The 19,574-nt window shown below is 39.7% G+C and overlaps 1 protein-coding gene across 2 annotated transcripts in view; it reads left to right on the plus strand.

The window, feature by feature from the left end:
* The window catches only part of LOC136875682 (serpin I2), a 160,103-nt gene that overhangs the window by 1,013 nt on the left and 139,516 nt on the right, over positions 1-19,574 (plus strand). The window lies entirely within an intron of this gene.

Here is a 19,574-nt window from a genome sequence, read left to right on the forward strand (position 1 = left end):
GTCCTACCTACCGTGCTAAGTAGTCACTTTGGAGCAGCTGTCTACCAGTTAACACTGTCCTACCTACCGTGCTAAACAGTCATTTTGGAGCAGCTCTCTACCAGGTAACACTGTCCTACCTACCGTGCTAAATAGTCACTTTGGAGCAGCTGTCTACCAGTTAACACTGTCCTACCTACCGTGCTAAACAGTCACTTTGGAGCAGCTCTCTACCAAGTAACACTGTCCTACCTACCGTGCTAAACAGTCACTTTGGAGCAGCTCTCTACCTGGTAACACTGTCCTACTTACCGTGCTAAACAGTCAGTTTGGAGCAGCTCTCTACCAGGTAACACTGTCCTACCTACCGTGCTAAACAGTCATTTTGGAGCAGCTCTCTACCAGGTAACACTGTCCTACCTACCGTGCTAAATAGTCACTTTGGAGCAGCTCTCTACCAGTTAACAATGTTCTACGTACCGTGCGCTGACCACTCACTTTAGAGCTGCACTCCACCAGGTAACACTACCCTACACTCCAGTCACATTGGAGCAGCTCTCTGCCACTTAACAGTGTCCTACCTACCGTGCGCTAACCAGTCACTTTGGAGCTGCTCTTTACCAGGTAAAACTGTCCTACCTACCGTGCGTTAACCAGTCACTTTGGAGCTGCACTCTACCAGGTAACACTGCCCTAGCCACCAGTCACTTTGGAGCAGCTCTCTACCAGTTAACACTGTGTTATCTACCGTGCGCTAACCAGTCACTTTGGAGCTGCTCTCTACCAGGTAACAGTCCTACCTACCGTGCGCTAACCAGTCACTTTGGAGCTGCTCTCTACCTGGTAACACAGTCCTACCTACCGTGTGTTAACCAGTCAGTTAGCCACGTCAGTTGCAATGATTCTGCGGGTCCCGCAGAGCATGTTTCTGTTCGTGTAGTTGGCCAACAGCTGGCAGGCCTATGTCGAAACAAATTAGAAGGAAAACTCGCTGTGTAAGATGTTCTGAACCCTTCCAATGAAATCCACTGTTTAAAAATGTTCGACAGAAGTGCGTAATGTTGAGAAATGACCTGTTATATGGAACATCTGAATTAATAAATGTTCATATAAATTGCTCTAATTATGCTCAAGTTATCAGCAGTATAATTTGTTATTCCGATCCAAAACTAGTCAGGAACGTTCAACGAAATTTTACTTTTACGTTTCATTTGTGTCATATAATGTCAAACACCTAACTACCTCTCCAGAAAACATGCACAGAAATAACTCTTCTAGCATGTTTTTATCCTCACCTTGTACCATTGCTTAAGAAAAGTCAACAAAAGGGTCTTCAGGCTATTTTTATTGATGTGTCGCCTCCGGAGAGGCCTGCGCACGCCCATGGATGACCTGCGCATCTGGGTGTGGGATGATGATGATGATAATGAGCTAGGGAGAAAGTGAAACCCAGTGTCAGCACATAGCCTACTCTTCTCGGGAAGCACCAAAGGGTTTGCTTAACGTTTAACGTCTCCATCCGACGGACGAATAACCATCAACAGCGTCATATGGCCGGTCTCCATTTGAGAACTGGGGATAGGTTTGGAATTGAACCCAGGCTTTTGGCACGCAATCTAGTGATTAGAAATTGTAAACCACCACCTACCCTACCCTACCGGCCAACATTCTGATGGTGGATTTTTCCACCAATGGGAATTGAACCGCCTAACCATGGTATCAGATCATAAAGACTTGACTTTTTGGCGACCATTGCCACCAGGCGGTCTAGTTTTGAGCTTGGAAAGGGATATTATCTTAGTTGCCAGAACTTATGGCCGCCTTACGCTAAAGAGAACCTGGTCAGTTTCAAGATAAACTCAGATTACTTAGGCACATTATGATAACTTACAGTATTAGCCGTTACTTGTGGTATAATTTTCTGTTCATAAGAAAATATTTTATTTTCAGCATATTTGAATAATGAATCAATCATGTCGAAATTCAGAATTTCACACTCATAACTAATATGTAAGCCTGTCTTCGACAGTAAAAATTAGTATATAACATGTAATTGCAAATTCGAAATGAATATGTTAATATATCTTAGGAATAAAAGTTACTCTTTCCAATGTTACATAAACTTAGCCTACATGTTAATTTATAGAATCGTAACAGGAATTATGAAATTTCCTCTTGAACCATATTTAGTGTAATTGTAGATGGGAGTTATACTTTGACGTTTATGGATCTGCGAACTCTTAAGAAATCTACAGTACATAGGCCTGTAGTTATCCATGGGTAAACCCTAGAGTTGAGAGATCACCCCAGATCTATGTAGTGTTTGATAAAGTTTGTCCTTGTGCCTTGTGGTCTGCAACAGAGAAGGCTAAATTTGAAAGATTGCCTCCGCTTAAGAATCAATGATATGTCAACATTTCCTAATCAATTATTGGAATATAACACGTTCTTCCTGAATCTGAGCCCATCAGAACTTCTGCATTAACAATATTTTTGTCTAGCCTTACCACAGTCCAATTCCTTCCACTGCACAAACTAGCCTTGGCATTTAGATTTGGAAGAAAAATATTAGAACACGTCTAACTTTTATGTCTGCCTAGAGAGGTGGTATGCCTGAAGGATGAAGAGAGTTAAGAAAACTCAATATAGTGCTTCATAAACATCATCGCATTCTACGGAGTCAGTTCTTTGTCACCCTCCAGAATGTTCAGAACCGGTTGATTTATTATTTTAATTGGTCCTGCTTCTGTCGGAAGAGAACGTTAATTCTCATTTGGATGCAAAAATATAATTAAATGTTGTACAATATTTTTTGTAATTTGATTTTGAAAAATCTCGATGTAATTTTGGCCTAGTTATCCATTGCTGAGCTTTAGAAGCTATTTATTATAGTTGGGCTCTACAGTATTTATTATACCTTTTCGTTTTACTTTTATGGGCCTGACAATAGAACTTAAAATTGACTGAAAAGGAATCTGGCACTAATATTTGAAGTTTTAGAAGTGGTTCAAAACTTCTGGAGCTAATTTGACTCTTATTTTCAATTTCCCGCCATTTATATATACATTTCAGATTTCTTCCTAAGTCCGTACCTTCATTTTTGTTTCAACTCCTTTCTACGTCTCAAAAAACTCAAATAATAATACTGAATCCTTGTATTTACTTTAAGTATAGTAACTTGAACAATACCAGACAGCAACTGTTCTATAATACTGTATCCCAAACAATATGGCGGTCATGCGTGTCCGTTGGCTTCAATTCTGGCTGCACGTTGGTGATGTGCTCTATCTTATGTTATTCAATGTTCGTTGGTGGGCATCAACGAGCTAGACCAACACCTCCTAGATAATAAGGCCTCACAACAGCACTGTGACGTCACGCTAAGGAGGCGATCGCAATCCAAAGAAACGCAAAGCATGGTCACACACAAACATGATTTTAATCAACACCTCCTAGATAATAAGGCCTAACAACAGCGTGGTGACGTCACGCTACGGAGGCGATGGCAATGCAGAGAAACGCGGAACATGGTTAAACACAGACATGATTTTAATATTTTTTGCCAATGGAATAATTTATTTACTAACAAATCGTCGCTGCCGGGACAAAACCTCCTATGTGAAATATTTTAGCTTAGAACTTTGGCCGGTAAGGTTCTATCATCTAAGGTGCAATATTGTGTGAGTATTGTCATGGCATTCTCGCTCTTCATAATGTATGTGCTGCGGGTCAGTATATCTCCAAAAATATTATCACATAGGAGGTTTTGTCCCGGCAACGACGAAATAGCATTTAAATTTTAAAGTATACTGAATTATACTGTCGTTATTACCGTATTTTAGTGACTCTGTCATTAAACATAAAGAGCAAACAGTTGTAAAACATGACAGCATCTTGCAATGTTAACTTACTTGGGCCGAATTGTTAACAGCACAATAGGATGTTACAAATACATTTCAATTTAAATAGGCATTACATGATCTTAAAAGAAAACTGGCACGTATAATATTAGCATAGGCCTAACATCTAAGCTGATGTAGCATCACTGGCAGTATTTGCACAATGTTTCCTCCCTTGAAGTTCATGTACGGTTTAATGAGAATTTCACCTTCCATCGATGTTACCAATTTGTCATTCTGTTCGAAACCTTGAACTTTATGTTTTATGTATTCCAGAAAGTATGTAAGTTTCTGTCCTAATATTGGACTACCATTCAGACTGGAGCCTACTCTTTTAAAAGTATTGAGATGTGGCAACATTAAATTGCTACTATGTCTCATAAATTTGTAAAAATCGTACGACGCAACAGCCCTGAAGTGCTTGGCTTTGGCCCTGCTCAGCCCGAAGGCCTGCAGATTACGAGGTGTCTTGCGTCCGGCAGGACGAATTCTCTCGGCCGTTATTCTTGGCTTTCTGGACCAGGGCCCCTATCTCACCGTACGATAACTCGCAAATGTAATCACGTAGGCTGAGTGGACCTCGAACCAGCCCTCAGATCTAGGTAAAAATCCCTAACTTGGCCGGGAATCGAACTCGGGGCTTCCGGGTAAGAGGCAGGCATTATATCCCTTCACCACGGGGTCGGCCGTAAATTTGTAAACATGAGGAGATATCAGGCAGAAGGTTGAACAAATAACAAGAAAATCATGCATATACTCCTTTATGAACTAAGAAATGTTTTAACTGCGACTATTAAATTAACTGTGGGGACATCTTCCTCGGTGTTCAATTCATCAACTAGGACTAGAATTAACTTATTTCTTGAATCTTTCTACACATTGTTACAGTAATTCCTTGTAATGCAGCTATGATGTTTTGTAACTAAGAGAATATACCGCATTTGTATTAGTAATTTTGTTCACATATACATTAGAAATATTTTATACTTTAATAAAACCGGTTTAGAATAAAGGCCCTGTCTTATTAGATATGCTATGCAGTATGGTTGCCTTGATGTATCGACGTACAGAAAAATAACTTACGTTCCCTTCATCACAGTACAACAACCATCAGGTACGGTAACATGTTTATTGTACTTTTCAGCTGTGTAAGAGTATGGATTGAAATTCTGTGTACGGTATGAGATATGCACTATATTCAATGGCTCTGTTTATTGCTCCTCTTTCTATTCTACTTTTTTTTGCCTGGTTCTTCTCTTCACCTGCCAGAATGTGACAATAAATATGATGGGCAGTTCGGAAAGACAAAAGGCACTGCATTCTCTGACAATCATGGTCTTGGAAGAGAAGTAGTTGAAAGTTTTTCCTGAGGATCAGTACCAGTTATTTCCCATAAAATATCACCGACTTTGAAATGTCTGTGGCATACCTGTAAAATAATGTATCACCGTGAGCGAAATTCATGCATTTACAGAGTGAATCGGCCTACACCAGGAGCTCTTGTAGGTGGTATGTTTTAATGCGTATAATAATAAAAATAATAATACCGTTGAAATAATGTATTCCATTATTGTGAGCTAACATAACCGTATATCATTGAAGAGTAAATACGCCTACATATCACCAGCTGTTGTGTGTAGTAAAATACGTCATAGGCCTATGCTCATTAAGATTGTGTGAGAATGTAATAATAATAGTTACTCACCACTGAGTTATTAGTAAATCTGTAGTCTTGTCTTGGAATTGCACGTAAACATGTCTACCGCATAACCTCGTCTTTCGGAAACTTAATGCATGGACTTCGTTATCACTGTCGCATTTCTCCTTACAGTTGAGTACCCAACACATCAGTACCATTACGTACAACGGTATTAGCAATTGGCACCATTAAACGAATTAAAACTCTTCTAATTTCAGCGTTACATGGCCAAACTCATTGCTGTGTTATTACTGAAAAGGTTCAAGCTTGCCTGCCGATGCTGACGTCACAGTACATTCCCAGAACGGTTGTGAAGCCTTATATTTAGGAGGTGTTGTTTTAATACTTTTAGCTTGTGGAATAACTTATTTACTAACAAATAAAGTTTAAATTTTAAAGGACATTTAATTATATTTCCGTTATTACCGTATCTTAGAGACTCTGTCATTAAAGATAAACAACACACTGTTTTAAATCACGACAGCATTTTACAATGTTAACTTACTCCAGGCTGACTTGCTAACACACGTAACTGAAATTCATAAATATATTTCAATTTAAATAGGCACTGAATAGACAGTAAATGATTTTAAAATGAAAAGAGAACGCATAAAATTAGTTTAGGCCTAACATGTAGACTGTACTACAAAAATATGATACACTAACTTACCGTAACATTTATTTACAGACTTCCATTTTGCGAAAATAACAATTTTTCTTAACTTGTATCGTCTTTTGTGCATGCAATGACTATTTTTATTTTGAATTAAAGTAAGTTTATAATAGTAGTAAATTTAGAAAGACACTGAGTTAATAATATTAAGGAAGAGGAGCATAACATTCACCTGGTCTGTAGGTAATAACAATAATGTATCCCTTGATTGTAAGCTAACATAACCTCATATCTTACGAGAGTAAACATACCTACATATCACCAGTTGCTACATGTAGTTTAATACCTAATAGGCCTATGTGCATTATGATTATGTCAGAATGTAAAAATAACAGTTACTCACCACTGAGTAATTAGTAATTCGGTAATCTTGTCTTGGAATTGCACGTAACCATCTCTGCTGCATAACCTCATTTTTCGGGAACGTAAACACATGCACTTTGTAATCATTATCGTAATTTCCCTTGCAGTTGGGTACACAACACTTTAGCACCATTGTACACAACGATTCGCAACTGGTACAATTAAAATAATTAAAACACTTCTACATAATTGCACCGACACATGGCCACACTCATTACTTTCTTAACACTGAGAAGGTTCAAGTTTGCCTCCCGGTGCTGACGTCACGGTAGACATCCGGAACAGTTGTGATGCCTTATTACCTAGGAGGTGTTGCTATAGAGTGGCTATTGGACCGCCATATTTGAATCTACTTGAACGCCGCGTCCGCCATATTCTAAGCGGTCAAAACAAGTGGGCGTGGTGATGAAGCAAGTACACAAGTTGTAGGAATAACTACCGTTTCACAGTTTTCTTAATTAGGAAAGCACTCAAAGATGCATAATGTATTTTTAAAGGCCATTAAAACTGCAAGATACAGGTTACATACCGTACTTACATTTATTGTATGAAGAATGAAAATTATCATATTTCCAATAATTACAAAAGAAATCACAATATATAGCCATTAAACTTATTTAGCACTACTTAGAGAATTAAAATATAGAATAGATAACCTTGAATAAAATAATATAAGAACATAGAGAAATAAATCATAGCCTATCACTTGAATATTAATAATAACTAGCAAATGTACCCGTGTTTCGCTACGGTATTCTACATTGTGTACGAATATCGACACAAATTACTGTACATGCAGTGAATGAGATTTTTTAAAAATTGCATGCACCTTAGCGTTATCCAGAAATAGCACTGGGAGGTTCTCATATGTAAAGTGCGAGTTGCGGAGTTGTGATGATAACGGCAGGCTCACTTGCCTACTGCCATTCCCAATAGAGTAAGAAAGTTTTCATTAAAATGGGAGGCCCCATTACCTACTGCGCGGTCACAATCGATTTGGGGAGTGTTCGTTACAATGGTAGGCGCTTTTTCCCACTTCCAGACAGATTACAGTTGAGGAGTTTTCTTTATAAAATCAGGCACTTTCCCTACTGCTAGTCAAAATTGATTTGTGCTGTTATCATTATGATGATAGGCCCCTTTTCTTAATGACAGTCACACCGAGTTGGTGAGTTTCCATTATAATAGCAAGAACATTATGCCAAATGCCAGTCACACTTTAAATGGGTAAACTTCTTTATAATGGCGGGCATAACTGCCTACTCCCAAACACAATCGGTTAGGGGAGTTTTGAACAAAATTGCATGCTCCCTTGACTTCTGGCAGTCAAATCGAGAAGTGAATTATTTTTTGCAATGGTAGTCCCTCGTGTATAATTAGGTGATTCTACCTTTCGTATAAGTGATTCGAACTATGAATTATACGTGTACAAAGTGCAAAATGTAGGTATAATCGGCAAATATAGACAAATCTAACATATAAGGAATAGAGATACGACGAAACGTCACAGGACCAAAGTTGTAGATCACTCCAAATTGAACTGAGAATGAGCCATCCGTTTTGTGATACGACTTAACGTTACTGATGCTGGATACATAGGAGTTGGAGAAGGATCCCTTTCCTACTGCCAGTCAAAGTCCATTTGGAGAGTAGTGATTATAATTGCAGACGCCCTCCTGCTGAGAGTCACAATCGATGAAAAAAATATTAATTATAATGGCAAGCACACCGTTTTTACATCGCTACAAATCGACTTCAGTGAGCATATAATATAGATCAGTATACGAATAATATGCATGTTTTTAATATTGCAAACTTTCGTTTACAGATTAATTGTTGCTAAACGATTCATCTTATCGGCGGTCTAAATTCCTGTTCTTAAGATATTTTCTCTGCCTGCTGTCATTTCTTGATGGATACAGTACTTTTGCATCCATCTCTTGGCACAGGCCAGAGTAAAGTGTACATTCCACCGAAGTCCCAGTCAACATCTATGGCTGTGACAATATGGAAGCTGCTGGGGTATGAATAGTGCTGAGTAATGACATTCAGAGCACGACTAGTGCGTCTGAGTGTTACGAAAGGTGCTGCTCATAGGGTCAGTCGTGCTGCAATAGTACTTTCTGACCCAGTGAGGAAAGCAATGGCAAACTACCTCACTCCTCATCTTGCCTAGTACACCTCATTTTGGTGCTGTCATTGGTTTTTGGGGTTTCCTTATAACCGCATAACCTTTAGTGGTGCTATTTGAGGATCCAACCAGCCTCTGGGCTGATGACCTAACAGACACAGACAAGATATTTTCTCCTGTCTCATCTATTTATGGGTGAAGTTGAGTTAGAAACATTGAATAGGGTGAAATTTGGGTCAGGTTTTCTCACAGTGCATTACTTTTGGGCACTAATATGACAGCTACAAACATAGACTTTGGCTCACGAATGGATACTGGATGGGCCAAAGTTGTAGATCACTCCAAATTGAACTGATATTGTGCCATCCGTTTTGTGATACGACTTACCGTTTAGCTGCGAAATACCTCGAAACGCAGGTCTGCACCGTCATCAAAATTGCCTCAATATTCCGATATTTTCGGGGATAAAAAATGAAATATTTAAATATCTTGGAACCTTTTCGTCGATTACAGGCTTAGACATATAACTTTGACAAATTTCTATTTTCTAGCTCGTCTGGCAGATTGTGTCTCAATCGTGCTTTGTTGGAAAGGGGGGATTAAAATGAGGACTATCGGGAGCTAACAAATATGCAGATGGTCATTATTATACTTGAAACGGATAACTGTACGAAAATTTAGCCACAAATCTCAATGTAGACATACATGATTGTTCCAAATTTATTTGTATAGATAAAGAATCTGCAATACATAAAACACATTTTGGGCCATGTCCACTGGACTTAGCCTGCAAGACAGACCGTTCATGACATCTCCATTATTAATCCTCCTACCCAAAAATGTACATGAGAAAAAAGTTTTAGAAATGGATTTCCATCAAGGTTGGTCGATTTCCAGTCAGATTGGTCTTATATATATATTGTGGGAGAGTAAAATCTCTGTTTCGGTTCCCTACAAACCCCCAGTCCATTCGAAAATTTGACATGGTATGGACCTAAAAACTTTCATTTCGACAGTTGGATGCTAAATATGATGTTTGGTTGAAATATCTTCAGTAGTTTTCAAGTTATAAGAAACACGCTTTACACGCACCCGCTCTTAAGTCCGGAGGGACTTGTACCGAAAACCGGTCCGTTAATGATATACCCCTTATTAATCCTCGTATCGAAATGATGCACAAGAGAAAAAAAGATTTGGAAACTGATTTTCATTAAGGCAGGTGGATTTTCATTAAATTTGGTTGTGTATATTCTGTGAGAGTGCAAAATCACGGTTTCGGTTTCTTATAAACTCCCAGGCAGTTCAGGGTTTTAGAAACAATATTGGCCTTAAAACCAACCCAAGGACAGGTGGATTCTAAATATGAAGTTTGGTAGAAATATATTGAGTAGTTTTCGAGTTATAGACAAACAGACAAACAAACAAACAAACAAACAAACAAACAGACATCAAAACTAAAAAATATGCAGATGTCATTATTACACCTGAAACGGATAACTACCGAAATTTCGCCGAAATAGTCAATGTACAGACACACGGTAGTTACGCTTTTATTTATATAGTGCACCAGGAAGACATAGGCCCTGGCACATCATTTTTCTAAATCTTTATTCATAAAAGAACAGCTGAACAAACGAAAGTTCTGGTCTCCGCTGCTTCATGCAGGCGTGAGAGAGACAGCGAGAGAGGGTAACAGGCCGAGGGACGTCAACGTCACATGTTCTCAACTTCCGCTTTGGAAAGCTCTAGACCTTTCTCCGTAACTTTTGAACGGCTTGTGATACAAAAATAAGAGCTACAACAACGTGAAGCCCATATTTTGAATGTATAATGATCAAAATTTGGGATTAATCCATCCATTAACTTGGAAGACATAGCAGGTAGAATCTTATCATACGTAACCACTTGTCTGGCGCTTGACACAGTGAACTCGCACCAGCGGGGTATATATAGGTCAACAACTTGAGAGGTATACTCAATTGAAATACGCAACTCAACCATGGGAGAAAGTTATGCTGCTGCGTTGCGTTGCGCGAAGTAAAAGAGAGTCGTGCAGTAAGACTTTGAATTTCGTTGTGCCAGATCGCAATAATTGGAAAGTTCAACCGCGTTGTGAACGTGTGGAATATTGTAAAGTACTAGAATATTGAGATTCGTTGTACAAGACTTACGAATTCTTTAACAAGTAGTGAATTCATGATCTTGAATGTGTATCCAGGTAGAACTTAGAATGCAAGTGTTAAATTTGCCAGTTTTGCTACTTCAGTGTATATTTGAACTCTGTCGCGATCACGTACGGTGATAAAAAATATTAGAAGAAATGTGCGCGATAAACTAAACTTACGACTGTTGACAAATCCATGAATTTTGAGACATGTGTTTCGTCTATAAGTACGATTTTGAACTATTTAAGGAGTTATTCTAATCGAATACTCAGTGATTAATCAGATTAAATGTGATCAATTTTCACGTAATTTCGTGAATATTTGAATAATATCGTTAGAAAAAGGGACTGAACATTAAGGCCATTTTATGCCGATAATAGGAAATATGATCCCTTGTTATGAAAATTCACACATAAAATCCACTTAAGCAGTGAATGCTAAAATTGTAGAGACTATTGTAGACGTCGTGTTAATTGAATTTACGCATGAATTTCATAGGCTGTGACACTCATACTCATGCTGAACTTACTACATGATTTGTGCATATTCTGAACTGTGCCTAGTGTCTAATTCCATGTCATACGAACTGTGTAGTTAAAGACTGTGCTTTTGACTTCGTAACTTAAGAAGTGATCTCATTTTTGTCGTAAACATTTCCACAGAGACCTGACGTGTAGTTCAGAGTGTGATGCCGGGCTGAGTGGCTCAGACGGTTAAGGCGCTGGCCTTCTAACCCCAACTTGGCAGGTTCGATCCTGGCTCAGTCCGGTGGTATTTGAAGGTGCTCAAATACGACAGCCCCGTGTCGGTAGATTTACTGGCACGTAAAAGAACTCCTGCGGGACTAAATTCCGGCACCTCGGCGTCTCCGAAGACCGTAAAAGTAGTTAGTGGGACGTAAAGCAAATAGCATTATTATTATTATTATTCAGAGTGTGATAAAAGACTGTGCTATTACGAGTCACATATTAACTGCTACGTTATAAAGTGCAAGTACGAACTATGCTTTCAAAACCATCCAAGTGTAAAATACAACTCATTACTATTAATTGACAGTGCTACGTCTTGCATCATCTTTCCAATTGAACTTTCCCGTGTGTCTATATTTCTTTCTAATAAATACCGGAAATCTTGGCGAAGTGTCGTAACCTCACATTATTAAACATCGTATCCAGCGTGGGACAGGCGACATCGTTGGAGATACGTGGTAACATCGAGGGATTAGACGCGGTAACTTCTAGGGATGATACTTGGTAACATCAAGGGATTAGACGTGGTAACATCGAGAGATGGAACGAGGTTCGCTACTGTTGGTGCTGAGTTCGACCTCGGGCTCTTCGCCGCAGGAGTTCCAGTCACCAAGCCGTGGAGCCGCACTTCAACCATTCCTATAGCTGAATTCAGGTGTATTTTACAATCTTTCTTGAGTGAATAATTGCACTAAAACATTAACTGACTTACTGCCAAGGCACTCAATCATTCTCAATACTCTAGTGCTACGCTTGTCAAGTGAAGGTGCCTGGTCCATAAACAATATTTTTGATCGTGTGAATTCCAATCCTACTACTTGTTGAAATTGTATGAAGTCATTTAACAGAACTGTAAGTCATTCTTAATTGAACTTCAGGATTTTCTCCGAAGCAAGTATAATGGAGATCATTCTTAAATGAACTTTAGAATTTTTTAAGTAAGTGTAATCTGAAGTCATTCCATAACAACTTAGTTGAACTTTAGGGGTTTTTTCTACAAGTGCACAAGTCAAAAATCATGTTTAATTTATTTAACTGGACTTTAGGATTTCTGAAGCAAGTGATTCAAAATCATTAATATTTAATTGGACTGTAGGATTTCTGAAGAAAGTGTAATTTGAAATTATGTATAATCTATAATGAATTAAACAGACTCCAGCCTTGCACAGAAGTGATTTGGATGATTACATTTTTCCTTTGAACTCTAAAATCTTGGTCAATTGACGAAGTGATTTGAATGAAGGTTTATAAACAAAGTTTTTATTTTGAATATTAGGTAATTTGAATCCATGAGTGAAAACTTAGTTGAATTTTAGGGTGTGTTTAATTGAAATTATTGAAAGCCATTATTCATTCTGGACATTTTACGAACATCGAGCGGATGTGTAGAAAAAGACTATATTTTATTCAATCTTAACAGCGTTTACAATTCCGCAATGTAATTTCAGTCTGAACATGTCAATGGAAGATTTACTTTTTGAATGAATGAGAGAAGCAGGGTGATTTTCTTCAAATCATTAATAAAACTTATCAAAAATTTGAATACCATCTGTTATTCGCCTTGCGAAGTCTTCCTTCTCTGTACCTGCTCCAAGAAGACCGTACACAATCTGAGATCCTTCCCATGCTCTTGCCCAACAACTTTTTTCTGGTACAATAGATAGAAGACAAATATTGTGGGAGAGTAAAATCACTATTTCGGTTCCCTATGAAACCTCAGTCCATTCCGGAAATTTGAAATGGTGTTGACCTTAAAACGTACCCTTGGACAGGTGAATGCTAAATGTAAAGTTTGGTTCAAATATCTTCAGTAGTTTTCAAATTGTAAGAAATACGCTTTACACGCACCCGCTCTTGCGTTAAGTCCAGTGGGACTTATACCCAAAACCGGTCCATTAACGATATCTCACCTTTTAATCCTGGTATCGAAATGATGCACTTAAGAATAAAGGTTTAGAAATTAATTTCCATTAAGGCAGGTAGATTTCCATTACGTTTGGTTGTTTCCGTGGTTTCCCATTTTCACACCAGGCAAATGCCGGGGCTGTACCTCAAATAAGGCCACGGCCGCTTCCTTCCAATTAAACAAATAGCAAAAAAAAAAAAGTTTGGTTGTGTATATTTTGAGGGAGTGCAAAATCACGCTTTCGGTTTCATATAAGCCTCCAGTCAGTTCAGGGATTTAGACACAGTATTTGCCCCAAAACCTACAAAAGGACAGGTGGATTCTACATATGAAGTTTGGCGGAAATATATCCAGTAGTTTTCAGATTACAGAAAGACAGACAAACAGACACAACGCTAAAAAATATGCAGATGGTCATTATTACACCTGAAACGGATAACTGTACGGAAATTTCACCAAAATAGTCAATGTACAGACACGCGGTCGTTACAGTTTTATAATAATAATAATAATAATAATAATAATAATAATAATAATAATAATAATAATAATAATAATAATAATAATGCCATTAATGCTTTCAAGGCCTGTACTTATACATATGATACTGTACAGGCTTTTGGGCTTATGCCATGTCAAGAAAATAAGGTGAAATTCTTAACGTTTTGCAGAGAACTGTGCCATGCGTACTCAGAAGAAATCCCGACTGTCCACGAGAAAGGCTTCTTAAAAATTGACACTTTGAATTTGGACGTTATAATAGAAGTGGAAGAGGAGCCTCCGTGGCTCAGACGGCAGTGCGTCGGCCTCTCACCGGTGGGTACCATGGTTTGTGTTGGACAAAGCGGAGGCAGGGCAGGTTTTTCCTCGGGTACTCAGGTTTTCCCTGTCATCTTTCATTCCAGCAACACTCTCCATTCTCATTTCATAGCATCTATCAGTCATTATTAATCACTTTGGGAGTGGCGACCCCATCGTACTATCAGCCTATATCTGCATAATTCATTACATCTCTGACCCGGTCAATGACTGGAAAACAGGTTGTAGGTAGGTTTTCAATAGAAGTGGAAATGGTACGTTCATTCGCCACCAGATGGCTCCCAGGACGTGGCACAACGCTAGCGTTCGAAGCGGAAGCTGACCGAACCAACACAATCAGTCTAAGCGGTTCACAGAACGTGTTTGTGTAACATGACATTGGCAGGTGAAAGACATAGACACAAGCCTGGAATGAAACATCTGGCGACGAGGAACGTACGAATTTGGAAAACACCGAGACGAAATAACAATAGTGAAGGACCATAGCCCTTCAACCTAATTCACTTTTGGTGAGTTTCGATGTGGAATCCTTGTTCACTAAAGTGCCGATTGACTCGGTCATGTCTCTCATTGAACACCTGTTCCCTGAGGACATTACTAAGCTATTTTACCACTGAATGACGTCCAGCTATTTCTTGCAGGGTGGGAATGTTTACGAACAGACGGACGGAGTGGCTATGGGAAGTCCACTTTCGCCCGTAGTGGTTAATTTCTTTATGGAGCATTTTGAGGAGAAGGCTATTGCTTCGGCGCCCGTCAAGCGTATGATATGGTGGAGGTATGTTGATGATGCATTTGTGGTCTGGACAGAAGGTCCTGAGAAACTTCATCTATTTCTAAACCACCTAAATCAGCAACATCAGTCAATAAAATTCACTATGGAGATGGAGTCGAACGGATGCCTTCCTTTCTTGGATGTTCTAGTAAGAAAGAGACCGGACGGCTCCTTGGGACATCGTCTATCGTAAACCTACTCACACAAATCGCTATCTTCATGCAGAGTCTCACCACCATCCAGCACAAAAACAAGGTATTCTCACGACACTCGCCAAGAGGGCGAGACGAATTTGTGAGCCATCAAATATCCAGGTACCGGGCGAGTTGGCCGTGCGCGTAGAGGCGCGCGGCTGTGAGCTTGCATCCGGGAGATAGTAGGTTCGAATCCCACTATCGGCAGCCCTGAAGATGGTTTTCTGTGGTTTCCCATTTTCACACCAGGCAAATGCTGGGGCTGTACCTTAATTAAGGCCACGGCTGCTTCCTTCCAACTCCTAGGCCTTTCCTATCCCGTCGTCGCCATAAGACCTATCTGTGTCGGTGCGACGTAAAGCCTCTAGCAAAAAAATATCCAGGTGGAGATGGACACGCTCAAAGTCGCATTCAAGGGTAATGGTTACAGCGATTTGCAGATTCATAGAGTCCTACAACCCAGAGAAACGACCAACCAAAGCTCACGGAAGGAAGAAGTGAAGGGAACTGTCTACTTGCCTTACATTCACAACACCACAGATCGAATTGCCAAGGTCCTCCACAAACACAATATAACAACTGTGCTTGGCACCGCCACTAAAACTGCTCACAGTCTGAGTAAAACCAAGGTCAAATTATCTCCACTTTTACATCATGGGTTATACGAAATTCCCTGTACTTGCGGTAAGGTACATCGGCCAAACATGCCGGTCCATTGGTACTCGTATCAAAGAACATAACGTAATATTCGTCTCAACCAACCAGAAAAATCGGCAATAGCTGAGCACGCTCTATCGTCGGGTTTTGATGTCATGTTCCAAGATGCTTGAGCTCTTACCCACACTGGACAGTACAGGTCCAGGATTATACGGAAAGCTGTGGAAATATGCAGAAATACTAACAATTTCAACAGGGACACCGGGTATCAATTAAGTAATACCTGGTTGCCAGCCATTAAGAATTTACGTAGGTAGTTCCCTTCGCTGTCCCTTCACTATTGTTATTTCGTCTCGGTGTTTTCCAAATTCGTACGTTCCTCGTCGCCAGATGTTTCATTCCAGGCTTGTGTGTATGACTTACACCTGTCAATGTTAGTTGTCAATTGCGATGGTTCGGTCAGCTTCCGCTTCGAACGCTAGCGTTGTGCCACGTCCTGGAGGCCATCTGGTGGCGAATGAACTACCATTTCCACTTCTATTATAACGTCCAAATTCAAAGTATCATTGTTTAAAAAGCCTTTCTCGTGGACAGTCGAGCTCTCTTCTGAGGACGCAGAGCAAAATTCCCCGCGAAACGTTAATAATTTCACCTTATTTTCTTGACACGGAATAAGCCCAAAAGCCTCTACAGTATCATGTCTATAATAATAATAATAATAATAATAATAATAATAATAATAATAATAATAATAATAATAATAATAATAATAATAATAATAATAATAATAATAATAATAATAATAATAATTCCTTGTCTCGTCTTCTCAGTTACCAGGAATCGGCATTCTATATGAATTCAGCCCAGTTTTACGACCGGATGCCCTTCCTGACGCCAACCTTAGGAGGAGTGATGTGTTCATTATTGCGTGTTTCTGTGGCGGTTTGTATTATGTTCTATTGTGAGTAGATGAAGATGGTTATCCAGTCCCCGATCCGGAAGAATTAACTATAGACTACCCAGTTAAAATCATCGACGCGATCAAATCCGTGGTCCTCTGAACCGAAGGCCAGCACGCTGATCAATCATCCAAGGAGCAGGACACTAAATAATAATAATAATAATAATAATAATAATAATAATAATAATAATAATAATAATATCGCCAGGCTGAGTGGTTCAGACGGTTGATGCCCTGGCCTTCTCTCTCCAACTTGGCAGGTTCCTTCCTGACTCAGTCCGGTGGTATTAGAAGGTGCTCAAAATCGTCAGCCTTGTGTCGGTAGATTTACTGGCACGTAATAAAACTCCTGCGGGACAACATTCCGGTACCTCGTCGTCTCCAAAAATGTAGTAAGTGCGATGTAAAGCCAATATTAATAAAATTTACGAAGAATAAGTTTTCTAGAGACGTACGTTTGAAGTGAACAATGGTGTAATAAAGTATCCCATAATAATAATAATAATAATAATAATAATAATAATAATAATAATAATAATAATAGCAGTCAGGCTTGAGCAACCGAGGAGTGAAGTCGCGTGGTGCAGTACGCGCCGAGAACATGGTCGGGATTGAGCAGGACATGATGGAAGAACAGAGAAAGGAGATAGGGAAAATGAAGAAATGGCTAGAAACGAAGACAGAGGAAATGAACAGGAGAGTGCGCAACAATGAGAAGGATATAGAGTTATTAAGAGGGAAAGTGAAACATCTGGAAGAGGAGATGATGATGATGAAGAGAAGCGAATGGGTACAGGCAGGAGAGAATGAAGAAAGCCATATTTATATATGGTGTGGAAGAAAGTGAGAGGGAAGGCAAGATTGATCTGATATCCAAGGTGGTGGAGGTCATACGGGATAGGATGAAGATAAACTTCAGTGAAGTGGACATAAATGATGTAGAGAGAGTGGGAAAACTAAAGGACGGAGGCCAATTAGGGTAAAATTTTTCTCAACCCTAATGGCAGAAATTGTGATAAGAAACGGTAACAATTTACAGGGACAGAAAGTAGGAGTGACAAGAGACATGGGAAAGGAAGGAAGTGAAATTTTGAAGATTATGAACAGCCACTTGTGGAGAGCGAGACAACAGCGACTAAAGGCCCGAATAAGAGGTCAGAGGTTGGTAGTGACAAAGGGAAGATGGGTTAGGAAGCACTCAGTTGCGAAGCTGAAGGAGATGGACGAACGCATCAGTTTCGAGGGAGGAGAGATAACAGGGCAAGATGGAAGGAAAGAAGAAGTAACAACGAGGGGTGGAGACGAGGAAGGAGAGGAGACCAACTCAGGTGAGAATGGACAGTGCGGTGTGGATACAGAAGATCAGAACACTGAAGGGGTGAGAGGGTGAGCAGCAAGAAACGGCGAGAGCAGAGTACAGTGGTTTAGTGAGCAAGAAAGGGCATGAGAAGGGTGATCGACAGGAAGGTAAAGCTGTTATGAGCAAAGGAAGAAGTAGGAGTTTAAAAGACCTCTGGGGTAAAGTATGTAAAGGGATGGAGGATACGGAGGGCATGGAACGGAAAAGGTAAGTAAAAAATGGAGGAATGGAGATAGGGGATGAGGGGACGAGAACTACAAGGAGTAAGATTAGGGGAGGAAACTTAGAAGGGAGGCACGGAAAATTATAACTCTATTGGAAAATGGGATGTGTGAATATTGAGGGACTAATAAGCAAATTAGGAAATAAGAAAGTTCGGGAAGTAATAGAAAGTTTCGATGTTGTGGCACTCTTGGAGACGTGGTTGGAAACAGGGAGGGAGATCTCATGGAAGGGGTTTGTGTTTAAATATAAATATAGAAGAAAGGAGAGGACTAAGGGACGCGTCCCAGGAGGTATGTTAGTACTCATTAGGGAAGAAATTAGAAAACTGGTGGAGGATATAGAGACAGATATGAATGAAACCATGTGGTTGAGATTGAATATGGGATGGGTAGAGGGGAGGGTGAAGAAAATATATCTAGCGTTCGTATATTGCCATCCTAGTAGTTCAGCATATGCAAATGAGTATCTTTTTGAAAAGCTATTGGTGGATATTAGTATAAGAAAGAAGTTTGCAGAAGAAGAGGACGTGTTGTTATTCGGAGATTGGAACACGAGAATAGGGGAACAGAGCCCAGTATATAGTAGGGAAGATGGAGGGTGTATGTTGAAAAGCAGAAGTAGTGAGGATAAAATTATAAGCAGTTATGGGGAGAAGCTCCTAGGGATGTGCGCTGCGGGAAATTTGTATATTCTGAATGGTTGGATGGAGGGTGACAGGGAGGGGAAATTGACATATGTTACAGGGAAGGGAGGTAGTGTGATAGATATGGTTTTAAGCTCGGAAGCAGTGTTGGAGGATATTGTAAGGATGGGAGTAGGCGACTGGATTGAATCACACCATTTCCCGGTGTGGGTTATGTTGAAAAGGGGGGAAGAGACGCATATAAGGAAGGAAGTTGAGATGAAGGATAAATTAGGGAGTGGATATAACAAGTACAAATGGTCAGAGAATGTGGGACGGGATTGGGAAAGGGTAGCAAAAGAGGAATTACAATTTCTGAAATATGGTTGGAAGGGTG

Source organism: Anabrus simplex, chromosome 6 (genome assembly GCF_040414725.1).
Source record: "Anabrus simplex isolate iqAnaSimp1 chromosome 6, ASM4041472v1, whole genome shotgun sequence".
NCBI lineage: Eukaryota > Metazoa > Arthropoda > Insecta > Orthoptera > Tettigoniidae > Anabrus > Anabrus simplex.